At 35.9% G+C, this 18816-nt stretch overlaps 1 pseudogene; it reads right to left on the bottom strand.

Moving 5' to 3' along the window:
* Nucleotides 1-16761: 16761 nt before the first annotated feature.
* On the bottom strand, nucleotides 16762-17689 carry LOC100730428 (olfactory receptor 5B3-like; annotated as a pseudogene).
* Nucleotides 17690-18816: the final 1127 nt, after the last annotated feature.

Raw genomic sequence — 18816 nt, forward strand, 5'->3', positions numbered from 1 at the left:
GTATTTTTTGAAAGTCTAAGTCTCTTTTGAGACTCAAGGTAAACTTTTAGCTACAAATTTCTAAAAATTAAAAAAAAACTAAGCTGCATAGTTCCAATATAGTACAATGTCACACTTGAAGGAATAGGGGGATGGAAAAGAGACAGAACAAGAAAAGACCAAATCTCAACAGAAAACTTTCACTTCTGTAGCTCCGTGAGACTGCGTAGGACTATGATGCTGAGTTGGGTTTCATAAGACCTGCACTCCCCCATCCTTATGGCTCTGTTATTTATATCCCGCATAGCTTCCCTTTTGGACTGACTCTTCTAATGGGAGGCAGTTTTCCTTAAAATATCTTCTATATTCCTGCATCATTCACCTCCCGGGGTCTCTGCTACACTGTTGGGTTCATTTCCACAGCTCCTTGTGTCACACACTTGGGGACTCCTTCTTGGGCTTCCAGGATTTCCTATGAAGTCTGGATGGAAACATTCTTGGCCCTACAATTCTTACATTCTGAGTTTTGTTAAAAATTGCATCACATGACGTGTTAGTTACTTTCCTCTTGTTGCTGAGGTAAAATACCTGCCACCTGAAGTGGAGGAAGAAAAGGTTTATTTAGCTCACTTTGTGGAGGTTTCAAACCATAATCAATAGGCTCCAAAGCAGGATGGTATGGTCCAGGGGCAACATTTAAAGATATCAGAAGACAGCAAAAGTGACAAGAACAAAGGGAGGAGAAGCAAGCCTATTTTTCTCCCTTATATTATAAGCAGACTATGCATCCTGGAGTGGATGTAGCCCTCACACTATCTCCATCCCTCCTCTTGCACAGGCTCAGGATGTTTACAAAGTAAAGATCCTGGTACCCTGATAAATCACTTTAGTTAAACTTCTAAACTTCTCCAGTTGACACAATGAACATCCTAGAGTGGTAAAGGCATGTTCTCTACATCCCAGCATGTAGAAGTGTTGAGTTATTTAATTATGCATCTCGACTTCTCAAGTGGACATGATGTATCAATCTTTATTCATGACAACACCAAGAACTGCAGTCAGTGGAGGCAATATCCAGGCCTCCATGGTCCAGTGCTGCAGCAGTCTTTGGTCACCTGGATGGCTGAGCATCATTAACTGATTCTTTTCCCAAATGAAATGTTGATGCTTTTTTTCACTCTAAGCTGCAATGAGTGACATTTTTCTGATTCCCGAAATGCTGTCAAGGTGTCTTTCTTGTACTCCCTGTACAATATAGTTTCTTTTCACTGACAAAGAAAGAGTACAGTGAGAAGAATTTATCAACGCCTCTTAGTAATAACTCTTAATCTTAATGGCCTCAGATCCTTAATTAAAAGACATGTATTGGAATATTGGATTAAAAAATAGAGCCCAGAAGTCTGTTGCATTCATAAAATATATGTAATCCAAAGAAGATATTCATAGACTAAAATCAAATGACAGAAAACAGTATTTTCTGCACTACGACTCCTCAAACATGTAATATTAGCAGTTTTACTCTCAGAAACAATAAATTGCAAGCTAAAACTGATGAGAAATGACAAAGTCAGTACATACTAGCTAAAGAAATATCCAGTAAGAAGAGATTGCCCTTGTAAACATATGTACACCAAATACTAGAGCATCGGTCTTCATAAAACTTATGCTGCTGGACACAAAAGACTAAATAAACAGTAACACAATCATTATGGGTGTTCATAGTAACCACTTTCACAAAGAGATAGATCAGTTAAACCAAAAGACCAACAAAGAGTTGAGCCACATCTTCAAACATATGAGTTTAATAGAGATTATAGTGCTGTACCCAACTACAACAGAGTATACATTTTTCACTGCAGCACACAGAATTTCCTCCAAAGTTGACTATATAGACTGCTAAAATGCAGAAGAATTGAAATTATCCCACATTTATTATCTGACCATAGTGAAATGAAGTTAGAAATCAATCTTAGAAGAAATCACATTAAAATTTGGAAACATCTGGCAACTTAATAACATGCTCCTGGATGCTAAGTGAGTCATAGAAGAAATCAACCAAGGAATTTAAAAATTTCTGGAAGCAGAGAACAATGTTAGCAAAACACACCAGAAGCTTTGAGACATAGTGAAACAGTCCTAAGAGGGAAGCTAATTGTAGTTAACATTCACATTTGAAAAATAGAGTGAGTTGAAATAATAAACCTATCTCACAAAAGTAGAAAACAACAATAAACTAAGTTTAAACTGAAATTAAGAAGAAAAATAATATATATTAGGGAGGAAATTAATGAAATTGAGACAAAAATACGAAGAATCAAAGAACTGATTCTTTGAAAGAATAATCAAAATAGACAAACCGTTAAGCAAACTTACCACAAGAAAGAGAAAGAAGAGCCACATTTATGCAACCAGAATGTAAAATGCAAAATCATAATAGAAACCATTGAAATCCAGAAGATAGTAACAACTATGAACTAACATATTTGAACAAATTGAAAAATTTTTGAGATGGAAAGATTCTTAGATGCATATTAATCACTAAAACTAAACCAAGAAGACATAACAGTTTGGATAGTCCAATAAGAAACAATGAAATTGAGGCAATTATAAAAATAAAACCTACCAAAGAGGGAAAGACCAGGGCCTAACGAATTCACTGCTGAACTCCATGAAAACTTCAATGACATTACATCATCAATATTCTTCAAGCTTTTCAATGAAATTAAAGAGAAGGAATGCTTCTGGAAGCCAGTGTCCCTTCTGGAAGCCAGTATCACTCTGGTCCCAAACTAGAAAAAGGCCCAACTGAAAAAACAAAGCTATACCAATCTTCTTAATGCTCAATAAAATATTGGCAGTAGAATGCAACACATAATCAAAATGATCATACATCACAACAAATACAGTTCATCTCAGTATTGCAAGGATAGTTTCAAGGCTATTGGTTGATGTTAATAAGTGTAATACATACACAGAAGGAGCAACAAAAACCACATGCTCACATCAATAGATGCATAAAGGCTTTTGACAAGGTCCATTATCCCTTCATGATAATAATGTTGAAGAAAACAGGTATAAAAGAACTTTGCCTAAATCTTATAAAAGCCATTCCTAACAAACCAATGGCCAATCATATAAAATTGGAAAAAGTATGAAAGCCTTTCCTCTAAAATCAGGAATAAGATAAGGATGCTCATTATCATCACCACTTCTTTTCTACATATTCCCGGGAACATTACTCTGGGCAATCAGGCACAAGAAAAAGTAAAAGAGACACATATAAGAAAGGAAAAAGTCAAATTATTATCTGCAGATTATATGATAATGTACAGAGAAGAACCAAAGTACTCACAAAAACTTCTCAGAATTAGTAACCAATTTCAGCAAAGTAGAAGGATACAAAATCAACACATACTGGACTGGGAATACAGCTCAGCGTCATAAGCACCTGCCTGGAAAGTGCAAGGTCTTGAGTCCAATTCCCAGTACCAAAAAAGAAGTTTACACATAAAAATCAGTAATATTTGTGTATAGCAATAAAGAACTCAAGAAGAACAAAGGTAGGAAAATAATTCTGTTTACAATACTGTCACAAGATAAAGTACTTAGAAATTAACCCAACCAAGGAAGTAAAATCCCTCTACAATGAAAACTATAGTATTCTGAAAAAGGAGATTGAAGAGGACATCAGAAAATGAAAAGAGGCCCCTGATCCTGGATAGGAAGAACAAACATCATCAAAATTTCCATACTCCCAAAACTCATGCACTGATTTAATGCAACCCCTATCAAAATACCAATAGCATTCTTCACAGAACTGGGCAGCACAATGTTAAAGTTCCTATGGAGCCGGGAGAGAACAGCAAAAACAGTGTTGGGCAACAAGAGCAAAGCAGGAGGCATCACAATGCCTGGCTTCAATTTATACTACAACAGCAGCAGTGATTTAAAAAATGCATGTTACTGGCACAAAAACAGACTTGTGGATAAATGGAACAGAACAGAGGAAGGAACCATTCTCATTCATCTGTTTGATCTTTGAAAAAGGGATCAAAACATATGTTGGAGGAAAGACAGCCTTTCTAATGAAAGATGCTGTGAAACTGCAGAGAAGACTGAAGCTGGACCCGTATCTCTCATCATGTACTAAACTATGATCAAAAACCTAGGCATTCAAACAGAAACAGTGAACCTATTGGAAGATAAAATAGGTAAAGCACTTAAAGTCATAGGTATAGGCAAGAACTTTCTGATCAGAACCCCAATTGCACAAGAAATATCGGTAAGAATCATGGGACCATATAAAATTAAAAATCTGTTTACCAAAGGAAACATCCAAAAGAGACAAACTACAGAATGCAAAGACAAATTTGCCAGCTACTTCTCAGAGGACAAATATCAGACTCCCTCACAAATAAAAGACTTGATCAAAATGGGCAGCTGATATGAGCAGATACTCCATTCTCAAAAGAGGAAGTACAGATGGCCAATAGGCATATGGAAAAAAGTTCAGTATTTCTGGCCATTAGACATATACAAATTAAAACAACACAATGACTTCATCTTATACCAGAAAGAATGGCAATTATCAGAAATCAAGTAATAACAAATGCTGGTGTGGCTGGGGTGGGAAGGACCCCTTTTATCTAAACTAGTAAAACCATTATGGAAATCAGTATGGAGATTTCTTAAAGAACTAAAATTAGAAATTCCATTTGGCTTAGATATTCTCCTTTCAGATATCTTCCCTGAAAAGTAAAAGACATCATATTACAGTGATACATGCATGCTGATGTTTTTAGTCCCATGATTCATATTACAGTGATACATGCATGCCGATGTTTCTAGTCCTATGATTCATAATAGCCAAATCCTGGAATCAGCCTGTGTGTCTGTCAGTGGATGAATCAATAAAGAAGATGTGATGTCCATGTACAATGGAGTGCTGTTTACTCTAAAGAAGGTAAATCTGAGACATTTACAGGAAAAGATACACTTGGAAAATATAATGTCAAGTGAAATATGATACACAAGCTTAAATACCACGTGGTAGCTCTCATTTGCCTAAGGCAAAGTGCAAATAAAGGTAAAATAAAAGATGGATATAAACAAATGCAAAGACAGACCTTTTGTAAGTGAGAGGAAGGGGGTCCAAGAGGAAGGGGGAAGGGGGAAGAAGAACAGAAGGGGGCAGGAAATTTTTAGGATGCATCATGTACACCTGCCAGACATCCAAGATAAAGGCAAGAAAATATAATAGCATGAACTCAATGATAATAATAACACTAATGAAAATGGGCAAAAGGGATTGTTTATAGAAGGCTGGAGGGAATGAAAAGGGTATTTAAAAAGAACCAAGATATGCTACACACATGCATTCATTCCCTAAGATGAATGTGAACTTCACGTACTGTAAACATGACCAAAACTCCACTGAAAGACTCCCAGATATAATAAATTCAGTAATGTAGCTGGATATAAAATCAATATTCAAAAATAAATAGCATTCCTATACACTAACAACAAAGTTACAGAGAGAGAAATAAGAGAAGCCACACCCTTCGCACTAGCAACCAAAAAAAAATGAAATTTATTTTTATTTTTATTTTTTCATTTAAAAGAAAAAGGGAAAAAAAGCAGAACAAAACAAAACAGTGTAAGGTTACAAGTAATTCAGAACTACAAAAAAAACAAGTAAGCTATCACCAGTTAATCGATTACTCGCTATCATCTTAGAAACAGTATGTCAGGTCACAGGATCAAAGCACCCAAAGCGAACATTCAAACAGTGAGACTGCAGACAGTTGTGTTCAGTAATCCAATCAAAAATATTAATATGGTCTTCTATTTAACACACCTAATCACCCTTGCTGTTGTATCCTTCAGGGCACTTTTCTTTCCCTCTCTTTATTACAACAAAATTTATACATTTTGGGTTTTATTGCTCCCTTAGATATTATTACTTTTTTGTAAGAGAATAAAATCAAGCATGATAAAACAAAGCTGTCAGTCAAAACCAAGGATAGACATAGCACATGATGTAGAAATAGATTACAAGGTTATCAACAATGGTTACCATAATGCCTCCTGCTTCCTTAAGATTTGTCTATGTCATTAGGTATTATAAAGTTAAACAAAACAGTAGAGAACAAGACCAATAAAACCTAAACATTGTAAATCTTATAGAACCTCAAAAGAGGGTAATAGTCAAACCAGAATGGGCATCATAGTGAATCTTACTGCCTTCAAAGTAGTTGCCTATACTCTGATACTTGATACTTTCATACAGAGCAGAATAGAGTCTAATCAGTCGAAACACGATAACGAGGGTATAAAGGACTTCAAGTTAATAGGAAATCAAAAAATTATCATATTATATCCTGCTAGTTTTTTTTGATTTTTTCCCCTTAGTTTAAAAAAAATTTTCAAAAATTAAATAATTTTTTAATGAATAAGGGAGAGGTTGAGATAAAGGGGGGCATAACAACGTAATAATACAGGTTAAAGCATGACACTTTCAGCAACCTAGTGCTTTACCACCAAATAACCCGACTTAATAGTAGTTACCATAGTGTCTTTTTCCTTGAAATATTTGAATATAAATTCATATGCTATAGCATCAAACATATCAAGACTGTGTAATATATCCATTCAAGTGGATGAAAGCGTTGTAGAGTATTTAGAACCAGCTAACAGAAACATTATCAATGGTTTCTATATTGTCTCTTTGCCTATAGCAGTTTTTGTTTATACTAGCAAATACGATAAAATCCAGCAAGATACAACATGATAAAATCAATGGAGACAGAAGAGACATAGTTTGGTGCGGCTTCAAAACAAGATGGTATTAAATCAGCACTAGCTATTATGATGTCTTGTTTTCTTCAAAATAGCTGTTCCTTGCATCACAGGCCATAATATCAGATAGCCCAAAACAAAGCCATTCCAATTAATGAGTGAAAACCTTAGAAGGCTTCAAGGCCACATAATGGGGAATCATGGTTACCATATACTTTTATATATTTGAATCATTTCCTACACTAGGGAAACTATTCGGTGTTCACAGATGCGAGTTTGATTTAGTTCACTTATGAGTATGGTTTCAAGCTGTGCACATTTATTGATAAATACCTCAATGTGACCCTTCTTTCTAGCTGAGTAGTACTCCATTGTATAGAAATACCACAACATTTTTATCCATTCCTCAGTTGACGGACACTTGGGTTGTTTCCAAGATCTGGTGATTACAAATTGTGCTGCTATAAACATAGGTGCACATATATCACTGTGGTATGATGCTTTCAGTTCTTCTGAGAATATGCCTAGAAGTGGAATAGCTGGAACAAATGGGACTCCCAATCCCAGCTTTTTGAGAAATTCCAGACTGACCTCCACAAAGGTTGTACCAACTACACTCCCACCAACAGTGTAGGAGAGTTCCTTTTTCCCTACAGCCTCTCCAGCACTTGTTGTTGTTGGTTTTCTTGATCCTAGCCATTCTTTAAGAAGTGAGATGAAATCTCAGTGTGGTTTTAATTTGCATTTGCCTAATAACCAATGATGATGAACATTTTTCATGTATTTATTTGCCATTTGTATTTCTTCCTCTGAGAAGTGTCTGTTCATCTCAGATGCCCATTTTAGGATTGGATCTTTGAAATTTGGGGGTCTGACTTTTTTTTAATTCTTTATATGTTTTAGACAAAATTCCCTTGTCTGAGGGGGAGTTCACTAAGAGCTTTTCCCAGTTTGTGGGTTTTCTTTTCACCATGCTGGAGATTTTTTTTTTGACTTAGAGAAACATTTTAATAAGAGGTGGTCCCAGTTATTGATTCTGGGAATTATTTACCATGTGGTTTGCGTACTGTTCATGAATTCTCTGCCTACCCCTATGTCTTCAAGGTTTTTACCTAATTTGTCTTCCAACAGATTTAGTGTTTCTGTTTTAATATTCAGATCTTTGATCCATTTAGATTTTAATTTAGTACATGGTGATAGGCTTGGGTCTAGTTTTAGTTTTTGGCAAATGGAGAGCCAGTTTTTCCAAAACCATTTATTAAAAAGACTGTCATTTTTCCAGTGAACCTGCTTGGCTCCTTTATCAAAGATAAGGTGGTTGAATGTGTTTGTAGTTGTGGTTGTATCTTCTAGTCTATTCCCTTGATCCTCTGCTCTGCTTTGATTCCAGTACCATGTTGATTTTACTACCGTTGCTTTGTAGTATAACTTCAAGTCAGGGATTGTGATGCCTCCTGCTTTGCCTTTGCTGCTTAGAATTGCCTTTGCTATTCTAGGTCTCTTCTGGTTGCAGATGAATTTTAGGAGTGATTTCTCTAGATCTATAAGGTATGTTGATGGTATTTTTATTGGGATTGCATTGAATCTGTATAACAGTTTTGGGAGAATGGCCATTTTCAAATGTTTATTCTTCCTATTCATGAACATGGGATGTCTTTCCATTTTCTGAGATCATCTTCAGTTTCTTCTTTCAGTGTATTATAATTTTCCCTGTATAGATCTTTCACTTCTTTCATAAAAGTAATTCCTAAATATTTCATTTTTTCGCCTGCTAGTGTGAAGAGTGTGGCTTCTCTTATTTCTCTCTCTGTGAATTTGTTGTTAGTGTATAGGAATGCTATTGATTTCTGAGTATTGATTTTGTATCCAGCCACATTACTGAATTTATTTATATCTAAGAGTCTTTCAATGGAGTTTAGGGGGTCTTCTATGTAGAGTGTCATGTCATCTGCAAAAAATGACAATTTAACTTCTTCTTTTCCTATCTTTACCCATTTTATTTCTCTCTCTTGTCTAATTGCTCTGGCTAGTACTTCCAGTACTATATTAAATAGGAGAGGTGATAAAGGACATCCTTGTCTTGTGCCTGATTTTAAAGTAAAGGCTTTCAATTTTCTGCCATTTAGTATGATACTGGCTGTTGGTTTGTCATAGATGGCCTTTATTATATTGATGTAAAGACCATCTATTCCAATTTTCTGTAATGTTCTTATCATGAATGAATGTTGGTCCTTATCAAAGGCTTTTTCTGCATCTATGGAAATGATCATGTGATTCTTACTTTTGGCTTTATTGATATTATGGATTACATTTATTGATTTACGAATGTTGAACCATCCCTACATGCCTGGGATGAATCCCACTTGGTCATGGTATATAATCCTCTTGATGATTTGCTGCATTCTTTTTGCCAATATTTTATTGAGGATTTTTGCATCTGTGTTCATTAGGGAGATTGGACTGTAGTTCTCTTTTTCAGTTGGGTCTTTCTCAGGTTTTGGTACTAGAGTAGTATTTGCTTCCAGGAATGACTTGGGAAGGATTGCTTCCCTTTCAATTTCATTGAAGAGTTTGAGGAGTGTCGGTATTAGGTCTTCTTTTTATTTCTTGTAGAATTCTGCAGTGAATCTGTCTGGGCTTGGCTCTTCTTTGTAGGTAAGGAATTAATTACATGTTCAATTTAATTGATAGAGATTGGGTTATTCAGCAGTTTTACATCCTCTTGATCTAGCTTTGGTACTTCACATGTTTCTAAGAATCTGTCTATTTCTTCTGTGTTATCAAACCTTTGAGAGTAGAGGTTTTCAAAATAGGTGTTGATGATCTTCTGTATTTCTATTGAGTCTGTAGTGGCTTCACCTTTTTCATTTCTTATTGCATGAATTTGAGCTCTTTCTTCCATTTTTAAAATAAGGTTGGCTAGGGGCTTATTGATTTTATTTATTCTTTCAAAGAACCAACTTTTTGATTCGTTAATTCTTTGGATTGTTAGTCTCTATTGCGTTGATTTCTGCTCTGATTTTTATAATTTCCTCTCTTCTTTTGGCTTTGGGCTTGACTTCCTCTTCTTTTTCTAGCTGTTTGATGTGTAGCATCATGTTGTTTATTTCTATTCATTCTGTTTTCCGACGTGGGAACTCAGTGCAATAAATTTTCCTCTGAGGACGGCTTTCATTGCATCCCACAGATTCCGGTAAGTTGTATCTGCGTTTTCATTTGTTTGTAGGTATTGCTTAATTTCTTTTTAAATTTCCTCTGTGACCCACTGATTCCTCAAGAGTGTGTTATTCAGTTTCCATGTGTTTGTGGGATTTTTGCAGTATCTTTTATTGTTAATTACTAATTTCATCGCACTATGGTCCGATAGCATGCAATGGATAATTTCAACTCTTTTGCATTTGTTTAAATATGTTCTGTGAGTTAATATATGGTCTGTTTTAGAGAATGACCCATGTACTGCTGAGAAGAATGTGTATTCTGTTGTCGTTGGGTGGAATACTCTGTATATGTCTATTAAATCCATTTGTTCACAGGTGCCATTCAGTTCTTTTACTTCTTTGTTGATTTTCTGTTTGGTTGATCTGTCCATTGGTGTCAATGGTGTGTTAAGATCTCCTGTCAGAATTGTGTTACTGCTGATTTGGTTTTTCATTTCTGTTAGTACTTGTTTTATATAACTGGGTGCTCTGGATTTTGGTGCATGTATATTTAAGATAGTTATCTCTTCCTCTTGGAGTTTTCCCCTAACCAGTATGTAGTGAGCTTCTTTATCCTTTCTGATCATTATTGGCTTGAAGTTGACTTTGATTGCAAACAGAATTGCTACCCCCGTTTTTTGGGGGGTTCCTTTTGCATGAAGTATTGTTTTCCATCCTTTGACTTTCAGTCTGTGAATATCCTTTTGAGTTAGGTGAGTTTCTTGTAGACAGCATATGCTTGGATTTTATTTCTTGATCCATTCTGCCAGTCTGTTTCTTTTAATTGGTGTATTGAGACCATTTACATTAATAGTTATAACTGTTATATATTGCTTTATTGTTGACATATTATCTTTCTGCTGTTGCAGAAAGATTTAATTGTCTGCTTTGTTTAGTGGTTTTTTCCTAAATGTATCTAGGCTGTCTGTCAGTATTCTTTGCAGGTTTGGCTTGGTGATCATGAAGTTTTTCAGCTGATCTTTGTCGTGGAAGTATTGTATTTCTCCATTGAATTTGAAGGACAGTTTTGCAGGGTACATCAGCCTAGATTAGAAATCATTTTCCTTTATGATATGAAATACATCACTCCATGCTCTTCTTGCCTTTATTGTTTGTGCTGAGAAGTCTGCTGTAATTCTGATAGGTTTTCCTTTATAGGTCATCTGTCTTTTCTCTCTGACAGCCTTTAATATTCTATTCTTTTGTTCAATTTCTGGGATGGTCATTATTATATGTCTGGGTGTAGATTTATTTTGGTTGTAACTATTTGGAGTTCTATATGCTTCATTGATCTTGGTATCAGTTTCCAATCTCATGTTTGGGAAATTTTCAGCTATTACTTCTCTAAATATCCTCTTGACATCCTTTATGTTGTCCTCTTCTTTTTCATTTATCCTTATCAAACTTATGTTGTTTCTCTTTGTGTCATCATGTAGGTGTTGAATTGTTATTTCCTGATTTCTTGTTATTTTTAAAAGATCTTTTCTTTCCTGTTCACTGGCTGCAATCTTGTCTTCGAGGTCTGAGATTCTATCTTCACATTCATTGAGGCGGTTTTTACAACTTTTAATGGAGTTTTTGATTTCCTATATATCTCTTTGCATCTGTTTTATGTATTCTGTTTGTTTCTTATGTTGTTCATCCAAGGATTCTATCCTTTTGTTTAGCTCCTCAAATTTTTTAACTGCATCTTCTTTAGATACATTTAGCAAATGCTTCATTTCTTTTATCAATTCTTCTTTCATCTGAGAGATTATTTCTTGTTTGAATTCCTTTAAGGCTTCCCATACTTGTTTCTTTATTTCAGTTACCATTATTTCAGGTATTTCAGTTATGTGGCATGTGTTTTCTTGTATGCACATGGCTTCTGGGCTTTCTTGGGATGGGCTGGATATTTGAGATTGTATTTTGGTCTTTTGTTTTGTCATTTTCCTGTATTTTGGAGCTTCGAGTGTTGTTCCAAGTGTGAGAGAGAGGTCCACCAACCTGGGATGGGGTTCCCTGTGATGGCCCCACTCACTGGACCCGGCAGGGAACCACGGCCTGGTCCATAGGCCAGGAAGAGGGTCTCCTCATGCTGGGTGGGATTCCCAGCAGCCACTGCTACAGTCACTGATCTGGCCTGGTTCCCCCCCTCCCCCATCAGGGAGAGAGTTCCCGCAGGCTGGGTGGGATTTCCGGCTGCTACTGTTACACTCCTCTGTCTGGCCTGTTCCTCTGTCTGGTGGGGAGCTGGTCTGGTCCTCAGGTCAGGGAGAATGTTCCCGCAGGCTGGGCGGAGCTCCCGCCACCGCTGCTACAGTCTCTGATCTGGCCTGGTCCCCAGTTCGGTGGGGAACCGGCCTGGTCCCCAAGTCAGGGAGAAAGTTCCCCCCAAAAATGAAATATTTAAGAATTACTCTCATGAAAAAAGTGAAAGACCTCTACAGGGAAAACTATAATACACTGAAGAATGAAACTGAAGATGATCTCAGAAAATGGAAAGACATCCCTTGCTCATGGATAGGAAGAATAAATATTGTGAAAATGGCCATTCTCCCAAAACTTTTACTCAAATTCAATGCAATCCCAATAAAAATACCATCAACATACCTCATAGATCTTGAGAAATCATTCCTAAAATTCATCTGGAGTGAGAAGAGACCTAGAATAGCAAGGACAGTTCTAAGCAACAAAGGCAAGGCAGGAGGTATCACAATCCCTGACTTGAAGTTATATTACAAAGCAACCGGAGTAAAATCAACACGGTACTGGAACCAAAACCGAGCCGAAGATCAGTGGAATAAATTAGAAGATACAACCACAACTACAAACACACTCAACCACCTTTTCTTCGATAAAGGGGCCAAACATGTTCACTGGAAGAATGACAGCCTCTTTAATAAATGGTGTTGAAAAAACTGGCTCTCCACATGCCGAAAACTAAAACTAGACCCATGCCTATCACCATGTATTAAAATAAAATCTAAATGGATCAAAGATCTAAATATTAAAACAGAAACACTAAATCTATTGGAAGACAAATTGGGTAAAAACCTTGAAGACATACGAGTAGGTAGAAAATTCATGAATAGTACTCAAACAGCATGGGAAATACTTCCCAGAGTCAGTAAGTGGAATCACCACTTATTAAAAAGTTTCTGCATGTAAAAAGATATCTCCAGCATAGTGAAAAGAAAATCTGCAAACTGGGAAAAAAATCTTAGTGAACTGTCCCTCAGACAAAGGACTTCTGTCTAAAACATATAAAGAATTAAAAAAAAATAAGACCCCAAAAATTCAAAGACTCAATCCAAAAGTGGGCATCTGGGATGAATAAACAATTCTCAGATGAAGAAATACAAATGGCAAATAAATATATGAAAAAATGTTCATCATCATTGGTCATTAGAGAAATGCAAATTAAAACCACACTGAGATTTCATCTCACTCCTGAAAGAATGGCCAAGACCAAGAAAACCACCAACAACAAATGCTGGAGAGGCTGTGGGGAAAAAGGAACTCTCCTGCACTGTTGGTGGGAGTGTAGACTAGTGCCACCATTGTGGAGGTCAGTCTGGAGATTTCTCAGAAAACTGGGACTGCAAGCCCCATTTGACCCAGCTATACCACTTCCAGGCATATTCCCAGAAGAACTGAAAGCATCATACCTCAGTGATATATGTGCATCCATATTTATAGCAGCACAATTTGTAATAACCATATCTTGGAAACAACCTAAGTGTCCATCAACTGAAGAATGGATAAAAAACTTGTAGTATTTGTATACAATGGAGTACTACTCAGCTATAAAGAATGATCACATTGAGACATTTATAAATAAATGGTTGCAACTTGAGACCATACTCATAAGTGAAATAAATCAAACTCGCTTGTATAAATACCAAATAGTTTCCCTAGTGTAAGAAATGATAAGCATACATAAAAGTATGTGGTAATCATGATTCCCAATCATATTGGTTTTAAGCCATATAATGTTTTCACTCATTAATTGCAATGGTTTTAACCTGGGTTGTTCAATTTTTAGTATCTGTGATAGTACGACTAGCTATTTTGAAGAAAACAACACAACATAAAAGCTAGTGCTGATTTAATATCATCTTATTTTGAAGTCCCATCAAGCTGTGGTACATCTGTTTCCACTGGTTTTAACACATTGTATCTTACTATATTTCACTATATGCCATGGTATAAACAAAATTTTTTATAGGCAAAGAGATAATATAGAAACTGTTGTTTGTTTTCCATTAGCTGGTTCTAAATACCCTGTAATTCTTTCATTCTCCTGAATGGCTTCACACTGTCTTGATATGCTTGATGCTACAGCATACGAATTTATACTCAAATAATTCGAGGAAAGAGGTACTATGGCAACTACTATTATGTTAGATTATCTAGTGGTGAAACACAATGATGCTTAAACTGTTCAGTTCTGACCCTGAATTGTTCTTTTACAATATCCTCTCTTATCTCAATCTCCCCCCTATTTTTTTAAATTAATCTGTTTTTCTCTTTTTTTTTAATTAAGGGAAAACTAAATTTAAAAATAGTGGGACATATTATAGTAACTTTTTTGTTTTCCTATTAACCTGATTTGAACCCCAGTATTGCTCTCCCCATCTTGTTCTGTCTGATTATACTATATTCTGTTTTGTTTGATAGTATCAAATTTGAGGGTATAGGCAACCACTTTGAAGGCAATAAGTTATACTATGATGCCCATTATGGTTTGATTATTATCTTTTTTTGAAGTCCTGTAAGGTCTCCAGTGTAGGTTTTACTGGTCTTGTTCTGTACTGTTTTGATCAATTCTATTATACCTGATGATATAGGCAACTCAATTTAAAAATAGCAAGAGGCACAATGGTAACCACTTTTGATCACCTGGTATTCTGTTTTTGCATCATGTTCTATGCCCATCCTTCTGTTCTAACTGACTCTGTTTTGCTTAGTCAAGTATGGTTTTATTCTCTTCAAAAAAGTAATAAGAACTGTGGGAGTAATAAAACCCAAAAAGTGTAATTGTTATTGTAAAAAAGAGGAAAGGAAGGTGGACTAAGGAATATAACCGCAAGTATGTTTGAGTGTGTAGGATGGAAAACCATATTACTGAGCTTTTGTTCGATCCTTGAATGGAACTGTCTCCAATATCATTGTATGAATGTCCACTTTATATGCTTTAATTTTATAATTTGGACAAATGTTTCTAGGAAGACAATATGTAACCTATTAATTAGTGATTTCTTACTGTATATTTTTTCTCTTGAAATTCTGTATTACTTGTACCCTTTTACTGTTTTGTTTTTTATATCCTTTCTTTTTTCTCTTTAAATAAATAAAATAAAGTTTTAAAATGAATAAAATGATCAATTGTTTGTAATACTACATAGAAATTTTTAGATCTAAATGAAGATAAAGATAATCCCACTCATGGATCAGAAAACTTAGAACTATTTTATAGACTCCATATAATCTCAATTGAAACTGAAAAAGTCTTTGGAGAGTGACCAGAGATAAATAACTCAAATTAAAATGGATGTCTGCATTAATGATTTGAAGTAATTTTCAGAAAAAAATGTACACCATCATTGGTTTGTCAGGGTAATTTTTATCTACTGTGAATACTGGTTGTAATGAATGGATAAAAATATTTTCTCAGCATTTTTCTGGTACTCTGAATATCTTATCCTACTGAAAATGAAAAGATGAACATGTTCAGTGGAAAACCACTCATTAAATATAAATATTAATTTATATGAGATTCCAAGCTTTGGAATCTCAGTAATATGCACAAAGGTAAAGAACACAATTTCTTTTCATAATACACCATGTTTTTTTCCCCCTCAAATTAGGCCACTTGTCATAGTGGTAAATATGAATTATTAGAGAAAAATATATTCTAATATTCAAATATTCAGTTTTGAATATTAAGCATAAATTAATTAGGACAAGTTCTCCTGTGAAACAGAATCATCAGAATAGAGACATAGAAGAGGAGATTAATTATGGATAGTGGGTCTTGTAATTGTGGAGCTACATGCTGTGCTTCCTAAGAGTTGCAGAGCCAGACAAGCTGGCGGTGTAGCTCAGTCTGGGTCAACCCCTGAGAACTAGGTAGGTCACCAAAGGCTGGAGAGACGGTCGCTCTGATATCCAAGAGTAAGAAAGGACAGGGTTTCCAGATTAAAAAAAGAGAGAGATAGAGGATGTGCCTTTCTCCAAGTTCATACTGTATTCATGGAAACTCTAAATGGAGTTGATTATGGCCACCCATGCTGAGGAGTACAGAATTCTCTATTAATTCTGGTGATAACAGCGTAAAATCTTCAAAAATACTCTAATTCACAAAACAAGTTAACAGCTGTATGGGTAAACCTAAACCCTGGAGAATTAACAGTTTAAACATTCACAATATACACATTATATTTACTTATGGCAAGTACACCACATTCACATGTACATGCTTTTATGGGCCATCTGGATGCAGTTTTATTACTGGGCTCTTTTACCTTGTTTTGCACAGATTTGCAGGAATCAGAGCTCAATATAAAATATTATTTGACTGATACCACAATCTGACCCCAAGAACATTTTAATCACTCATGAGAAGGTATTCTATTTGAGCACATCATTATTTTCTATAAAACACCATTGCAGAAAAATGGTCGCACTTGAGATTTCTAACTTTAAAATGGGCCTTAAAATGAAACTGACAAGAAGGAGAAAGCCAGAGAGCTCCGTGGCTAGGTGTTGTCATCCTGCACCGGTAAATTCAAGATTCTAATGATTACTTTGCTTTCAAAATAAATTTTGTGAATGCACTGTTGACCTCCTTGTTCCTCAGGCTGTAGACCATGGGGTTCAGCATGGGGATGACCATGGTGTAGAACACGGATGCAACTTTGTCTGTGTCCATGGAGTGACTGGAGCTGGGCTGCAGGTACATGAAGATGACAGTGACATAGAAGATGGAGACGGCAGTGAAGTGGGAGGCACAGGTGGACAGAGCCTTTCGATGCCCTGCGCCTGAATGCAACTTTATGATGGTGCCAAAAATGAATATATAGGATATCAAGATAACAAGGAGAGCGAAAAAGATATTAAAGCCTACAACATAAACAAGAACAAGCTCACTGAAACGTCTATCAGAACAGGAGAGAACCATGACTGCCGGAATATCACAGAAAAAAATGGTGGACCACATTGTCATTACACAAGGAGAGACTGAATGTGTCTCCAACGTGGATGGAGGCATTCAGGAAGCCACAGATATAGGAGCCTAGGATGAGACAAGAGCACACACTTGTGGTCATGGTGGTGGTGTAATGTAAAGGCTTGCACACTGCAGCATAGCGGTCATAGGCCATGGCAGCCAGGAGGTAATTTTCCACACAAATGAAGGTAGCAAACAGGAACATCTGAACAGCACAGGCAATGTAGGAAATTATCTTCTCTCCTAAAAGAAGCCCAGCCATGACTGTGGGAGTGACATTGGAAGAGGAACAGAAATCCACCAGGGACAGGTTACCCAGGAAAAAGTACATGGGGCTGTGCAGACGAGAGTCCAGGAGGATGAGCAGGATCATCCCCAGGTTCCCAGCCACAGTGACGGTGTAGATGAGGAGGAAGGTGATGAAGAGGGGAAGCTGCAGGTGCGGGTCAGAGGTCAGTCCCAGCAGCAGGAACTCTGTCACCTCTGTCCTGTTCTCCATCGGCACTATTTGCAGTCAGAAATGCCTTGCAACAAAATAAAATAAAAGACAAGAGTGTTAACAGATACTGTGGAAAAGTTGTTACACTGTTTACATAGCACATGGAGTACTTACAATGATGATGTGTATTTCAAGTTTCTCCTTATCTGAATGTGAGGTTAATTACAAAACCGACTTCCTTAATTATGTGAAACCAGACTGTTTACCTGGAAATTCTACATCAATTCTGTCTCCAGTTTTCAAATTTTATGTATTTATAAACTAATATTTGGTAAGTTTTTAAAATGATTCAACCTGATAAGTCTGAAGTTTTATATATGGATATGTACATAATATGTAAAGAATAATGAAATGATGTCTACCTAAGATGCTATTAGGAAAACTAAATGTGAAGATGCAGAAAAACAATCTTTAAATTCTGAGCTGTGAGTCACATGAATATAAAGAATTATTCAATTCATTTAGAGGCCATTCGAAGATGGCCTCTAAGTTTACTTACGTCAGGTAGGTGACATTATGCTAGTTTTGGGCTGTGGGTAAGTTTTAAAATCTTGAAATATCTTTGTTGCAGTAGCTTTGCTATTATGTATGATCACGGGGATGTTTTCTATGCTTCCTGGTTACTCTCTGTTTATTTAAACTTTACTTAAACTCTCTTCTATATAGCCGGGGGATTTTATTTATTTGTTTTATTTTTGCTTAATTTCTTTCTTGAAATTAGTATTTTTATCTTGCATTGAAAGAGTGTCCATTTCTTGTGGTACTTCTTTCTTTTAGCCATATGTTCCTGTATTTGCATGACTGAGGCTGAGGGCTGAACATTCATAGTTTGTGACTTAACCTTAGCCTGAAGATCTGTGTTCTGCAGCACACTAAATTTTGGAAATATACATTAAAACATCACATTGCACCTAATAAATATGTGCAATTATTATTTGTCCATTTAAAATGAAACATAAAAAAATTAATATTTCACTTGAGACTGATGTCATGAAGAACTAGTGTTTTCTTTTCAGTTGAGTGTGAAGTCTTCAGAAGGCTTCTATCCAAGGCTAAAAGCTATTCCCAGCATCTTTTTCCTTACTTTTGGCAAAATCAATTTATGAGATAAAGCCTTGAGGGTATCATGT

The sequence above is a fragment of the Cavia porcellus genome, unplaced genomic scaffold (assembly GCF_034190915.1).
Source record: "Cavia porcellus strain 051 isolate PalLab524CR breed Dunkin Hartley unplaced genomic scaffold, mCavPor4.1 scaffold_17, whole genome shotgun sequence".
Taxonomy (NCBI): domain Eukaryota; kingdom Metazoa; phylum Chordata; class Mammalia; order Rodentia; family Caviidae; genus Cavia; species Cavia porcellus.